Source organism: Aegilops tauschii, chromosome 5, assembly GCF_002575655.3.
Source record: "Aegilops tauschii subsp. strangulata cultivar AL8/78 chromosome 5, Aet v6.0, whole genome shotgun sequence".
In the NCBI taxonomy this organism is placed as follows: Eukaryota; Viridiplantae; Streptophyta; class Magnoliopsida; order Poales; family Poaceae; genus Aegilops; species Aegilops tauschii.
The window spans coordinates 271,464,693-271,479,819 of NC_053039.3; positions in this window are offsets into that span (position 1 = coordinate 271,464,693).

Consider the following 15,127-nt stretch of genomic DNA (forward strand, 5'->3'; position numbering starts at 1 on the left):
ACTAGCAACGAGGGGAAAGGAGTGCATCTACATACCCTTGTAGATCGCGAGCGGAAGCGTTCTAATGAACGGGGTTGATGGAGTCGTACTCGCCGTGATCCAAATCACTGATGACCGAGTGCCGAACGGACGGCACCTCCGCGTTCAACACACGTACGGAGCAGCGACGTCTCCTCCTTCTTGATCCAGCAAGGGGGAAGGAGAGGTTGATGGAGATCCAGCAACACAACAGCGTGGTGGTGGAAGTAGCGGGATCCCGGCAGGGCTTCGTCAAGCGCAAGCGGGAGGGAGAGGTGTTGCAGGGGGAGAGGGAGGCGCCAGGGGCTGTGGTGCTGCTGCCCTCCCTCCCCCCACTATATATAGGGACCCCTGGGGGGGCGCCGGCCCTGGGAGATCAGATCTCCAAGGGGGGGCGGCGACCAAGGGGGAAGGGGGGTGGCTTCCCCCCCAAGCCAAGTGGGGAGCCCCCCATCCCCAGGGTTTCTAACCCTAGGCGCAGGGGGAGGCCCAAGGGGGGGCGCCCCAGCCCACTAAGGGCTGGTTCCCTTCCCACTTCAGCCCATGGGGCCCTCCGGGATAGGTGGCCCCACCTGGTGGACCCCCGGGACCCTTCCGGTGGTCCCGGTACAATACCGATAACCCCCGAAACTTTCCCGATGGCCAAAACTGGACTTCCTATATATAATTCTTCACCTCCGGACCATTCCGGAACTCCTCGTGACGTGCGGGATCTCATCCGGGTCTCCGAACAACTTTCGGGTTTCCGCATACTAATATCTCTACAACCCTAGCGTCACCGAACCTTAAGTGTGTAGACCCTACGGGTTCGGGAGACATGCAGACATGACCGAGACGCCTCTCCGGTCAGTAACCAACAGCGGGATCTGGATACCCATGTTGGCTCCCACATATTCCACGATGATCTCATCGGATGAACCACGATGTCGAGGATTCAATCAACCCCATATACAATTCCCTTTGTCAATCGGTACGTTACTTGCCCAAGTTTTGATCGTCGGTATCCCAATACCTTGTTCAATCTCGTTACTGGCAAGTCACTTTACTCGTACCGCAATGCATGATCCCGTGGCTAACTCCTTAGTCACATTGAGCTCATTATGATGATGCATTACCGAGTGGGCCCAGAGATACCTCTCCGTCATACGGAGTGACAAATCCCAGTCTCGATCCGTGCCAACCCAACAGACACTTTCGGAGATACCCGTAGTGCACCTTTATAGTCACCCAGTTACGTTTTGACGTTTGGCACGCCCAAAGCACTCCTACGGTATCCGGGAGTTGCACGATCTCATGGTCTAAGGAAATGATACTTGACATTGGAAAAGCTCTAGCAAACGAACTACACGATCTTTTATGCTATGCTTAGGATTGGGTCTTGTCCATCACATCATTCTCCTAATGATGTGATCCCATTATCAATGACATCCAATGTCCATAGTCAGGAAACCATGACTATCTGTTGATCAACGAGCTAGTCAACTAGAGGCTTACTAGGGACACGTCGTGGTCTATGTATTCACACATGTATTACGATTTCCGGATAACACAATTATAGCATGAACAATAGACAATTATCATGAACAAAGAAATATAATAATAACCATTTATTATTGCCTCTAGGGCATATTTCCAACAAGAGGATCCATAACAATATAACTTCTATACAAATATACCCAAGCATGACTCATTATGTTGTCTTCCTTGTCCAACTTAAACTAATTTGCTCAGGTTTGAAAATAATTAATGGGGCTCACAATCATAGAAGATGTCCAAGATAGTATATTTATATGTGTAATCTCTTTTCCTTCAATATTCTTTCATGAATTGTTCAAGTGACCAATACAATGTTTGCTAACCTTCAAAAAATTTACCACCTCTACTTCTTATATGTGAAGGCATTACTCCCCATGGGAAAGGCATATGAAACATATATAATTTCAGATTTATGAAATTCAAATCATTCAACCATTTACTCATAGGATATAAGTGAAGCACACGAGTAAATGACAAACTACTCCAAAAAGATATAAGGGAAGATCAATGAGTAGTTAAATAATTATGTAGCTATGTGAAGACTCTCTCATTTAAGAATTTCAGATCTTGGTATTTTATTCAAACAACAAACAAAACAAAATAAAATGACATTTCAAGGATAGCACTCATCATGTGAAGAAGCAAAAACTTAGGCTCAACCGATACTAACCGATAATTGTTGAAGAAGAAAGGTGGGATGCCTACCGGGGCATCCCCAAGCTTAGATGCTTGAGACTTCTTGAAATATTATCTTGGGGTGCCTTAGGCATCCCCAAGCTTGAGCTTTTGTGTCTCCTTAATTCCTCTCATATCACGGTTTCCTAAATCTCGAAAGCTTCATCCACACCAAACTCAACAAGAACTCGTGAGATAAGTTAGTATAAACCAATGCAAAAACCTTATCATTTTATACTGTAACAAATCACTAAAATTATTATTCAACATTGCATACTAAATGCCTCTGCATATTTAATACTCCTATCCTCAAATAGAATCATTAAACAAGCAAACATATGCAAACAATGCAAACATAACAGCAATCTGCCAAAACTGTACAGTCTGTAAAGAATGCAAGATTCATCATACTTCCCTAACTCCAAACATTATGAAATTCTACCACACTGTAGAAAATTTATCAGAGCTTATTATCGAAAAAGTTTCAACATTTTATCATATTCTTGCTTTTCTAGGGAATTTTTGCAACAGCGATAAACTTTCTGTTTTGAAACAGCAACATGTATACTTGCAAAATAAGAATGGTAAAGGATATCCTTGACATTTTTATTGAAAATAGAGATGCAAAACATTATTCTAAATAACAGCAAGCAAATACTAACAAAATAAAATGACGCTCCAAGCAAAACACATATCATGTGGTGAATAAAAATATAGTTCCAAGTAAAGTTACTGATGAACGAAGACGAAAGAGGGGATGCCATCCGGGGCATCCCCAAGATTAGGCTCTTGGTTGTCCTTGAATATTACCTTCGGGTGCCTTGGGCATCCCCAAGCTTAGGCTCTTGCCACTCCTTATTCCATAGTCCATCGAATCTTTACCCAAAACTTGAAAACTTCACAACACAAAACTTAACAGAAAACTCGTAAGCTCCGTTAGTATAAGAAAATAAATCACCACTTAGGTACTGTTGTGAACTCATTCTAAATTCATATTGGTGTAATATCTACTGTATTCCAACTTATCTATGGTTCATACCCTCCGACACTACTCATAGATTCATCAAAATAAGCAAACAACACATAGAAAACAGAATCTGTCAAAAACAGAATATTCTGTAGTAATCTGTATCAAACGTATACTTCTGGAACTCCAAAAATTCTGAAATAAATTGTTGGACCTGAGGAATTTGTCTATTAATATTCTGCAAAAAGAATCAACTTAAAAGCACTCTTCTGTAAAAAATGAAAGCTAAGCTCGTGAGCGCAAAGTTTCTGTTTTTTACAGCAAGATCACATTAACTTCCACCCAAGTCTTCCCAAAGGTTCTACTTGGCACTTTATTGAAACTAAAGCTATAAAACATGATTAATACAGTAGCTTAATCATGTGAACACACAAAAACAGTAGGGGTAAATATTGGGTTGTCTCCCAACAAGCGCTTTTCTTTAATGCCTTTTTAGCTAGGCATGCTGATTTCAATGATGCTCACATAAAAGATAAGAATTGAAACATAAAAAGAGCATCATGAAGAATATGACTAGCATATTTAAGTATAACCCACTTCCTATGCATAGGGATTTTGTGAGCAAACAACTTATGAGAACAATAATCAACTAGCATAGGAAGGCAAAACAAGCATAACTTTAAAACTTTAAGCACATAGAGAGGAAACTTGATATTATTGCAATTCCTACAAGCATGTGTTCCTCTCTCATAATAATTTTCATTAGCATCATGAATGAATTCAACCATATAACCAGCACATAAAGCATTCTTTTTCATGACCTACTTGCACGGAAATTTTACTACTCTCCACATAAGCAAATTTATTCTCTTCAATAGTAGTGGGAGCAAACTCAACAAAATAAATATCATGTGAAGCATAATCCAATTGAAAATTAAAATCATGATGACAAGTTTCATGGTTATCTTTATTCTTTATAGCACACGTGTCATCACAATAATCATCATAGATAGGAGGCATGCTTTCATCATAATAAATTTGCACATCAAAACTTGGGGGGACTAAAAATATCATCTTCATCAAACATAGCATCCCCAAGCTTGTGGCTTTGCATAACATTAGCATCATGGGTATTCAAAGAATTCATACTAACAAAATTGCAATCATGCTCATCATTCAAAGATTTAGTGCCAAACATTCTAATGCATTCTTCTTCTAGCAATTGAGCACAATTATCGGAATCCTTATTTTCACGAAAGACATTAAAAAGATGAAGCATATGAGGTACCCTTAATTCCATTCTTTTGTAGTTTTCTTTTATAAACTAAACTAGTGATAAAACAAGAAACTAAAAGATTCGATTGCAAGATCTAAAGATATACCTTCAAGCACTCACCTCCCCGGCAACGGCGCCAGAAAAGAGCTTGATGTCTACTACGCAACCTTCTTCTTGTAGGCGTTGTTGGGCCTCCAAGTGCAGAGGTTTGTAGGACAGTAGCAAATTTCCCTCAAGTGGATGACCTAAGGTTTATCAATCCGTGGGAGGTGTAGGATGAAGATGGTCTCTCTCAAACAACCCTGCAACCAAATAACAAAGAGTCTCTTGTGTCCCCAACACACCCAATACAATGGTAAATTGTATAGGTGCACTAGTTCGGCGAAGAGATGGTGATACAAGTGCAATATGGATGGTAGATATAGGTTTTTGTAATCTGAAAATATAAAAACAGCAAGGTAACTAATGATAAAAGTGAGTGTAAACGGTATTACAATGCTAGGAAACAAGGCCTAGGGTTCATACTTTCACCAGTGCAAGTTCTCTCAACAATAATAACATAATTGGATCATATAACTATTCCTCAACATGCAATAAAGAGTCACTCCAAAGTCACTAATAGCGGAGAACAAACGAAGAGATTATGGTAGGGTACGAAACCACCTCAAGGTTACTCTTTCGGATCGATCTATTCAAGAGTCCGTAGTAAAATAACATGAAACTATTCTTTCCGTTCGATCTATCATAGAGTTCGTACTAGAATAAAACCTTAAGACACAAATCAACCAAAACCCTAATGTCACCTAGATACTCCAATGTCACCTCAAGTATCCGTGGGTATGATTATACGATATGCATCACACAATCTCAGATTCATCTATTCAACCAACACAAAGTACTTCAAAGAGTGCCCCAAAGTTTCTAACGGAGAGTCAAGACGAAAACGTGTGCCAACCCCTATGCATAAGTTCACGAGCGGAACCCGCAAGTTGATCACCAAAACATACATCAAGTAGATCATGTGAATATCCCATTGTCACCACAGATAAGCACATGCAAGACATACATCAAGTGTTCTCAAATCCTTAAAGACTCAATCCGATAAGATAACTTCAAAGGGAAAACTCAATCCATTACAAGAGAGTAGAGGGGGAGAAACATCATAAGATCCAACTATAATAGCAAAGTCGTACCACCTCAAGAACACGAGAGAGAGAGAGAGAGATCAAACACATAGCTACCGGTACATACCCTCTGCCCCGAGGGTGAACTACTCCCTCCTCGTCATGGAGAGCGTCGGGATGATGAAGATGGCCACCGGTGATGGATTCCCCCTCCGGCAGGGTGCCGGAACGGGTCTAGATTGGTTTTCGGTGGCTACAGAGGCTTGCGGCGGCGGAACTCTCGATCTATTGTGTTCCCCGATGTTTTTAGGGTATATGGATATATATAGGCGAAAGAAGTCGGTCAGGGGGGCTACGAGGGGCCCACGAGGGTGGGGGGCGCGCCTCCGTGCCTCGTGGCTTCCTCGAAGCTTCCCTGACGTCTACTCCAAGTCTCCTGGATTGCTTCCGTTCCAAAAATAACTCTCCCGAAGGTTTCATTCTGTTTGGACTCCGTTTGATATTCCTTTTCTTCGAAACACTCAAATAGGCAAGAAAACAACAATTTGGGCCGGGCCTCCGGTTAATAGGTTAGTCCCAAAAATAATATAAAAGTGTTTCATAAAGCCCATAAACATCCAAAACAGATAATATAATAGCATGAATACTTCATAAACTATAGATACGTTGGAGACGTATCAGACACCTGCGGGGCCACGACCAGGCCCACGTGTGCCAAGACTCCACCGACGTTCCCATACAGCTGCCAGCCCAACCAGCTGGGCAGGCACCTGCATGGCGACGCGCGGCCTCCAGGCCAACTCAGCAAGCACCTGCGTGGTGGCATGCAGATATTCGTGAAGACTCCGCCACCACGCCAGCCCAACAACCAGCCAACGTGGCGCTACAACGCCTCATCAGCTCGGATGCGCGTCGGAGCCAGGCGAGGCGGCGGCAGCTGGGACGAGCTTCCCCGCCGTCCCCGATAAAGCAAGAAGGGCACATCGGCAGCGCATTAAATGCGTTTGTCCGACGGTGCCAGAGGATAGACTTAACCACTGCATACCTTTCCACCTCCTGTGTGCCAATGTGGCAACCCCTTTTGACTATAAAAGGAGGCCCGAGGCGTACTGGAGAAGGATTCGGCTCTTTTGGACTACGCACGCACCACATCTAGTTCAAGGGCTCAAGAACACTCAAATATACACCAAAGCTGGACTAGGGTATTACGCATCCTTGCAGCCCGAACCTGGGTAAACGACCTTTGTGCTGACTACCAGACCCGCTCTTTGCACAACCCCGCGCCCGCCAACCGTAGAAGGGATCCCAGTGATCCCATAGGTGTCGTTTCCCCCGACATCTTTGGCGCGCCAGGTAGGGGGCGCAGTTGTGGAAATCTGGTGTGGTCAGAGCAGCGGCTTCATCGTGGTCGTCACTCCAAGGAAGAAGACGACCAAACGAGCGGCGTCATCGGCGGACGCTGTGAACGCTCACACAGCGGCAAAAAAGGCTAAGTCATTCGAAATTTTGGCCAATTTCATTTATATAAGTCCGTCCTCCCCGAAAAATCTCGTTCCTTGTACGGAAAACCTGCACGCAATGGGACCCTTCCGCTATCGGCAATGCCCTTGTCTCTGTCTCGAGTCCGCTCGACAGTTCATGCGGCCGCGCTGAGAACGGCAAGGTGGCCTACCCGCCACTAGCAGCGCTCTTGTCCTGTTTCGAGTCCGCTCGACAGTTCAAGCGACCGCGCTAGCAGCGGCAAGATGGCTTGCCCGGCAGAAAGCGCCCTTCCGGCAGGGTGCTGAGGATCCGTCCTAAAAGCACCACGGCATGGGCTTACGCGCCGACAGCCTTATCCCAACAAGCGTAGGGTGCGAACATACAAAGAGAGATCTAAAGGGAAGATAGCATGCGTGATACTAAAATATTGCAGAGTTATATTACATCAAATAATCGCTGTGGTTCTAACTTAAGATAAAATCGTCTTGGTGTTGAGCTCGGAGCAACGATGAGAAATGGGGTGCCTAGTCCCGGCGCTGGGCTTCTATCCTCTGAACTCCGTCGACGCGGTTGATGACAGGCTCGATACGCTCCTCGAGCGCCGCAAGGTCCACACCCTCCGGCAAGCTCTCCAGCGCGGCGTCGAAGTCGAGGTTGGGGTTCCAGTGCGCCACCTTGGTGAGGACCTTGGTCATGGCACCCCGGCAAAGCCTCCGGGCCTCATTGGCCAGAGAGGTCGCCCTGTTGGAGCGGAACTGCTCCAGGGCTCCAAGAACACCCTCGAAGAACAGGGTCAGCTTGGCGTTGGGACTCACGTTTGGCTCCGGGGCGTACCTCACGTTTGGCATCCCCATGGCAGCCACCTTCGTGGTGATCCTACCGGCGACGTCCTCGAGGCGGCTGATCCAGAGGTTTTCGCCCTTCACGTAATCCGCATGGTTGGCGGCGTCATTCTTCCACAGCTGCCTTTCCTTCTCTAGATCCTTGGTCAAGGTCTCCTCCCGGGCCCTGATCTCCGAAAGCGTCCCCTCAAGACCCTCCAGCTTCTGCTTCAGGTCTTTGATGGAGTCGTTGGCCTTGGAGAGCTCCTCAGCGTTGCTAAGGAAGGTGGCCGGTGCCTCTACCAGAGCACCGTTGAGCGTGTCCTTCTCCTTCGCCAGCTTCAGGGCATGTTCCTTTAGCCCATCCCGCTCCACCTCCAGCTCATTCACCTTGCCGGCGTGGACCAAGGTCTGGGCATCGAACGCCTCCTTGTGCTTCTGCTCTAGTTCCTGGGTCCGCTGCGCGACGAGCTTTTCAACCTCCTCATCCTTGCCGCGGAGTGTGGCGGCAAGCGCCCCCTCACGAGCGGCAAGATCCTCCTCCTGGGAGTTCAGTTCGGCTTGGTGCTGGTGCCGAGCGGCCTCGTCCTTGGCAGCCTGTTCCCTCGCCATCTCCTGGGACTTCTCGACATCGGCCTGCTTCATGACAAGCTCCAGCTTGCGCTCGGCCAGCAGATCCTGCGCGACCTTCAGCTCCTCGTGGGCCTGGCGGAACCAGGGCTGGGTCTCGGCAACGCGTCCCGCGAGATCCGCCTCCACCTTGTCCACCGCCGCCATCCTAGACTTTGCCTTGTCCAGGCGGGCACGGTGAAGCGCCCAGAGCTTCTGGAAGTTGGCGCTCATGGCCCGAAGGAGCTCCTCCTCTTCGGAACCGCCGCCACCGGCACTTGGTTCGTCAACAACCTCCAGCCCGGCGGCGGCGAGCACTCCATCGTCGAAAACCTCTCCCTCGGTGGGCGCCCTGGTGCTCGCCGTCCTTGGGAGGTGGACGAACAGATCATCGCTCACCTTTAGGTACTTCCCCGAGACGCAAGCAGCAGAGGAGGAAGGCTGGTCATCAACCATCCCCTCCTCGACAGTGGCGTTGCCGGCCTCTCCGGCAGGTCCCTTGCCGGCCTCCTCGTCGGGCCCCTTGGCGGCATCCTCAGCAGCGGTCTTGGCGGCCTCCTCGGCGGCGATCTTCTCAGCCTCGGCCTCAGCGTCCCTGGCGACTTCCTCGATGACGGTGTCGATGTCCTCCTGATCCTCCGAGGAAGGGCCTGGGCACCAAGAAAGGGGATGAGGCGGAGCCAAGGTTAAGTCCCAAGAAGGAGAAGGAAGAACAGGGATGGGAAGTGAGCAAACTTACCTGCACCGAGATGGGAAGAAGTGGCGCCTTCCCCGCCAATGTTCATTGCCGGGATGGAACCACCGGCACACAAGTTCGTCTCCTCCTCCTCCATGGGCGTGGGCTCGGTGGTGGATTCCCTTGCCGGGGACGCCCCTCGGGGCAGCGTGGTCGAGAGGGGCGGCATGTTGGGGGTAGCCCTTCGGTGGCTCTTGCTGCTGCCATTCTTCTCCTGCGAACCCGGCAAGATCAGCATCAAAGATTCACACCCCAAAGTTCATCAATGGACGAGCGAGTGATAGACTCACGCTGGGGGCTGAAGCGGGGGCTGCGTCGGGGGCTGATTTTCGGGCTGCTCTCTACCACCAGCGGCGTGCTCGAAGTACCCGCCGGGGGCTTGTCGCCCGTCGAGGCCTTGGCCCTCTTCGCCACCCTCTGCGCCAGCGTCTCCGTGTCCCTGAGAAGACAACATCAGGTCAAGAATAGATTACACAGGAGTAAAAGTCAGGGGATAATGCAGGGGAGGCGAGATACTTACTCTTCCTCCACCTCCTCCTCTTCTACTGGCTTCCTCTTCCTCCTTGGGCTGAGAGACCCAAAATCGAAAACGACCTCCGTGTCGACATCTGCGGGAGGAGGGGAAGGAGATGGGGTCCGGCGACGCTTGGACGAAGAAGAGGCGGTCGCCTTCTTCTTCGCCACCGGGACCTTCACCGCCTTCTTCACTGCCGCGGCCCTCGTTTGGTGCACGGATTGCTCCTCGGCCTGTTGCTGCTGCACGGTCCTGCGGGGCCGGACCGGCTCGCCGGAGCCAGCCCGGGACAGGACGCGTTTTTCCCCACGTCTGGAGGATCGACGGCCTCGGCCTCTTCCTCGGTCGACTCCTCGTCCACATCTTCAACTAGGGGGGCCTCGGCGTTGGCACCGCTAGCCTCCCCGGCAGACTCCGCCCACTGGGCGAGCTCTTTCTCCTGTGCGGCCGAGTTGGCCTCGTCCTCCTCATGGCCAACACTGCCGGCCTCCCGGGCAAGCGCCGCCTCCGCCGCCCTGGCAGCGATATAATCCAACTCCTCTTTGCTGGTATCCTGAATGAGCAGCGGCTCTTCGCGGACATACTTCTCTGGCAGATTGTCGAAGAACTCCTGCACTCGCTCCGCCTCCGGCTCGGCCCAATTTGGGTCCAGGCCATGCGCGTTGAAGTCCGGCATCATGGCAATGATGTCGGTTTGGCGAGAATTGTTGCTCAGTGGGACCACTCCCGTCGGCAACCCAAACAGAGGCCCCTTGGCGGTCTTGCCAGCCTTCACGGCCTTGCCGCTCTTCTCCGCCCTGCCATCGCTGTTCACATCAAGGTGAAAAAGCCTCTGGCAGAAACGGGCGTGCCCCATCACCGTGAAGTTGTGCTTCAGGCCAGGGTGAAGCCTCATGATGTCAGCCGCGTTCGTCAAGAGCCAGGCCGGCCTCCCCTTGTTGTGCAGTGGGGCGATTCGGCGTCGGATGAAATCCGCCCCAATCATCTCGAGGGTGAGCCCGGCCTTGGCGAGGTGGAGGATCCTGATGGTGGCGATCGTGAGCTTCTCGTCGTTGGCGTCGACGTCGCTCCAATCCTTATGGCGGACCGGCGGACTCTGGCGAACTTGGCAGAACTCCTGCGGATCTTTCTCCTCGATCCATAACCACCAACTCCGCCACTCCTCCCACCTCTCCTTCTGGGCGCCCTCCGGATACATACCCTTCTCCTGGGTCTGTGGGATCCAGGTGACGCAGCCGGAGATGGCGCCCCCCGCCTGAATGTGGGGATAGAAGTAGTGGCGGAGGAGCACCGTGCTAGGGAGCACGCCGGCGAAGCCCTCGTAGAGATGAGCAAAGAAAGCCATGCACACCACCGTATTTGGCATGAAATCAAGGAGATGGAAGCCATAGGTGTGCATGACATCGTTGAAGAAATCGGAAAAAGGGGGGCAGAGCCCGCAGGAGAAGTGTCAACAAAAAAGGGGTACCGATTCGGGCCGTCTTTGGCGAAATCGGCAGGGATGATGTGCATGGCCGGATGGCCCGTCATCTTCCTCCCCCACAAGGGCCTGAAGTAATCCCTGAGGTGGACTGCGTCGACCGTCGGGGGGAAGTAGGCAAGCTGTGTCCGGAGCACCGCCAGCTCGCTCTCCGGCACCCCCTTCTCCCTGACGTCCTCTGCCACTCCCTTGCCTCTGCTGGATTTAGGCACCATGGCGACCAGAGAAGAGGTGAGGTTGAGGGCAATGAGGGCGCAGCGGCGGCGAGCGAAAGCAAGAGCTTGAGAAGGAAGAAGGGAGGGACGGAGGTTCCGAGATTGGAGAAAGCACAGGGGGTAAATGGGCGCCGCGCCTGCAGTTTGTCCTTTTTTATGGGGAAGGCGCGGGCCGCTTCGTTGCCATTTACCACGATGTGACGCATGAGGGCAGCGACCGCCCCACGCATGACCCCCACGTCACGCACGACCCTCCACGCCGCACATTCAACGCAGATCATGGGGAAGCGCAGTGAGCGGAGAAGTTACGCCGTGGACCATTCTGGGCCCAACCCAACAACGCGTTGCGCTTATGTGTGGCCCAGGCCCTGGGGCTCCTATCGGTGTACAAAAGTAGGGGCTCTCTTTTTTACCCCTTTACGTGTGCACGGGCAGTCAGAGTCGTGCCCGCGGCCACACTAAGTAGGGCAGAGGAGGGAAACGAAAGCACTGCCAAGACCAGAGACACAAAGAGCAAGAGGGCGAGGCGGACTCCTCCAGCGAGGCCCTTGCCGGGGCGGCCCCCGCAGCCCCGGCAAGAGCCTAGCCGGGGCAACTTGCCCGACCCCAGCAGAGCGCGCCACCCTTGAGCCCAAGGTTTCCAACGCCATCAACCACATTGAGACCAAGGCTCGGGAAGCACCTCCATGGTGGCATGCAGATCTTTGTGAAGATCATAAGCACGCAAGATCAGATGAGGGCCAGAAGACGACGATCCTCGGCAAGATCCTGGCCGAGGAAATCCACAGGACCCCCGACAAGACCCTTGCTGAGGCCCCGGCAAGACCCTTGCCGAGGACACCTGCGGGGCCACGACCAGGCCCACGTCTGCCAAGACTCCATCGCGGTTCCCATACAGCTGCCAGCCCAACCAGCTTGGCAGGCACCTGTGTGGCGACGCGCGGCCTCCAGGCCAACTCAGCAAGCACCTGCGTGGTGGCATGCAGATCTTCGTGAAGACTTCGCCACCACGCCAGCCCAACAGCCAGCCAATGTGGCGCTACAACGCCTCATCAGCTCGGACGCGCGTCGGAGCCAGGCGAGGCGGCGACAGCTGCGACGACCTTCCCCACCGTCCCCGATAAAGCAAGAAGGGCACGTTGGCAGCGCATTAAATGCGTTTGTCTGACGGTGCCAGAGGATAGACTTAACCACTCTATACCTTTCCACCTCCTGTTTGCCACTGTGGCAACCCCTTTTGACTATAAAAGGAGGCCCGAGGCGTACTAGAGAAGGATTCGGATCTTTTGGACTACGCACGCAGCACAGCTATTTCAAGGGCTCAAGAACACTCAAATATACACCAAAGCAGGACTAGGGTATTATGCATCCTTGCGGCCCGAACCTGGGTAAACGATCTTTTTGCTGACTACCAGACCCGCTCTTTGCACAACCCCACGCCCGCCAACCGTAGAAGGGATCCCAGTGATCCCATAGGTGTCGTTTCCCCTGACACAACCATCTGTAAAAAATCTGAATTTTATCACAATCTAGTGAATTTAATCAATTATTTTATTGGAAGCAAAAGTTTCTGTTTTGCACAGAATCAAGTCAACTATCATCCACACAATCCCAAAGGCTTTACTTTGCACTTTATTGAAACAACAGCTATAAAACATGACTACTATAGTAGCTTAATCATGTGAGCACACAAAAACAGTAGGTATAAGTGTTGGGTTGTCTCCCAACAAGCACTTTTCTTTAATGCCTTTTTAGCTACGCATAATGACTTCAATGATGCTCACACAAAAATAAAGAATTGAAACATAACGGGAGCATCATGAAGCATATGACTAACACATTTAAGTGTAACCCACTTCCTATGCATAGGGATTTTGTGATCAAACAAATCATGGGAGCAAGAATCAACTAGCATAAGAAGGCAAAACAAGCATGACTTTAAAACTTTCAACACATAGAGAGGAAACTTGATATTAGTGAGATATGTAAAAGAATATGTTCCACTCTCATAATAATTTTCAGTAGCATCATGAATGAATTCAACAGTATAGCTATCACATAAAATATTATTTTCATGATCCACATGCATAAAAAATTTACTACTCTCCACATAAGCAATTTTCTTCTCATTAATAGTAGTGAGAGCAAACTCAACAAAATAACTATCATGAGATACTTGATTCACATAATCAATTTGAGCACTAAAATCATGATGAAAAGTTTCATGGATACCATTATTATTTTTAGCATACATGTCATCATCACAATAATCATCATAAATAGGAGGCATGTAATCATCATAATAAATATTCTCATCAAAACTTGGGGGACAAAAAATATCATCTACATCAAACATAGCATCCCCAAGCTTATGGCTATGCATATCGTTAGCATCATGGATATTCTAAGAATTCATACGAGTAACATTGCAATCATGCTCATCATTTAAAGATTTTATGCCAAACATTTTATTGGATTCTTCTTCTATCAATTGAGCACAATTTTCCTTCCCATCATTTTCAAGAAAGACGTGATAAAGATGAATAAAATGAGGCAACCTCAATTCATTTTTTGTACTTTTCTTTTTATAAACCAAACTAGTGATAAAACAAGAAACTGAAAGATTCAATTGCAATATCTAAAGATATACCTTCAAGCACTCACCTCCCCGGCAATGGCGCTAGAAAAGAGCTTGATGTCTACTACGCAACTTTATTCTTGTAGACTCGTGTTGGGCCTCCAAGCGCAGAGTTTTGTAGGACAGTAGAAATTTTCTCTCAAGTGGATGACCTAGGGTTTATCAATCCGTGGGAGGCATAGGATGAAGATGGTCTCTCTCAAACAACCCTGCAACCAAATAATAAAAAGTCTCTTGTGTCCCCAACACACTAAATACAATGTTGAATTGTATAGGTGCACTAGTTCGGCGAAGAGATGGTGATACAAGTGTAGTAATGATAGTAGATATTGATTTTTGTAATATAAGCAATAAAAAATAGCAAGGTAGAAAGTAACAAAAGTGAGCACAAATGGTATCGCAATGCTTGAAAATGAGACCTAGGGTTCATACTTTCACTAGTGCAATCTCTCAACAATGCTAATATAATTGGATCATATAACCATCCCTTAATGTGCGATGAAGAATTTTTCCAAAGTTCGTATCTAGCGGAGAACATAAGATGAAACTCTTTGTAGGGTACGCAACCACCTCAAAGTTATCCTTTCCGATCGATCTATCGAGCTATCCCTATAAGTGTGACAAACAACCCAAGAGTTCAGACTAAAATAACACCATATGATACACATCAACCAACTCTAATGTCACCTAGATACTCCAATGTCACCGCGAGTATCGGTGAGTTGATTATATGATACACATCAAACAATTTTAGATTCATAATACTCAATCCAAGACAAAGAACCTCAAAGAGTGCCCCAAGATTTCTACCGGATAAACAAGGACGAAAACGTGCATCAACCCCTATGCATACATTACCCCAATGTCACCTCGGGAATCCGCGAGTTGAGTGCCAAAACATATATCAAGTGAATCAATATGATACCCCATTGTCACTACGGGTATTCATAGCAAGACATGCATCAAGTGCTCTCAAATCCATAAAAGTATTCAATCATATAATAACTAAATCCAAAAGGGAAAATCAATTCATCAC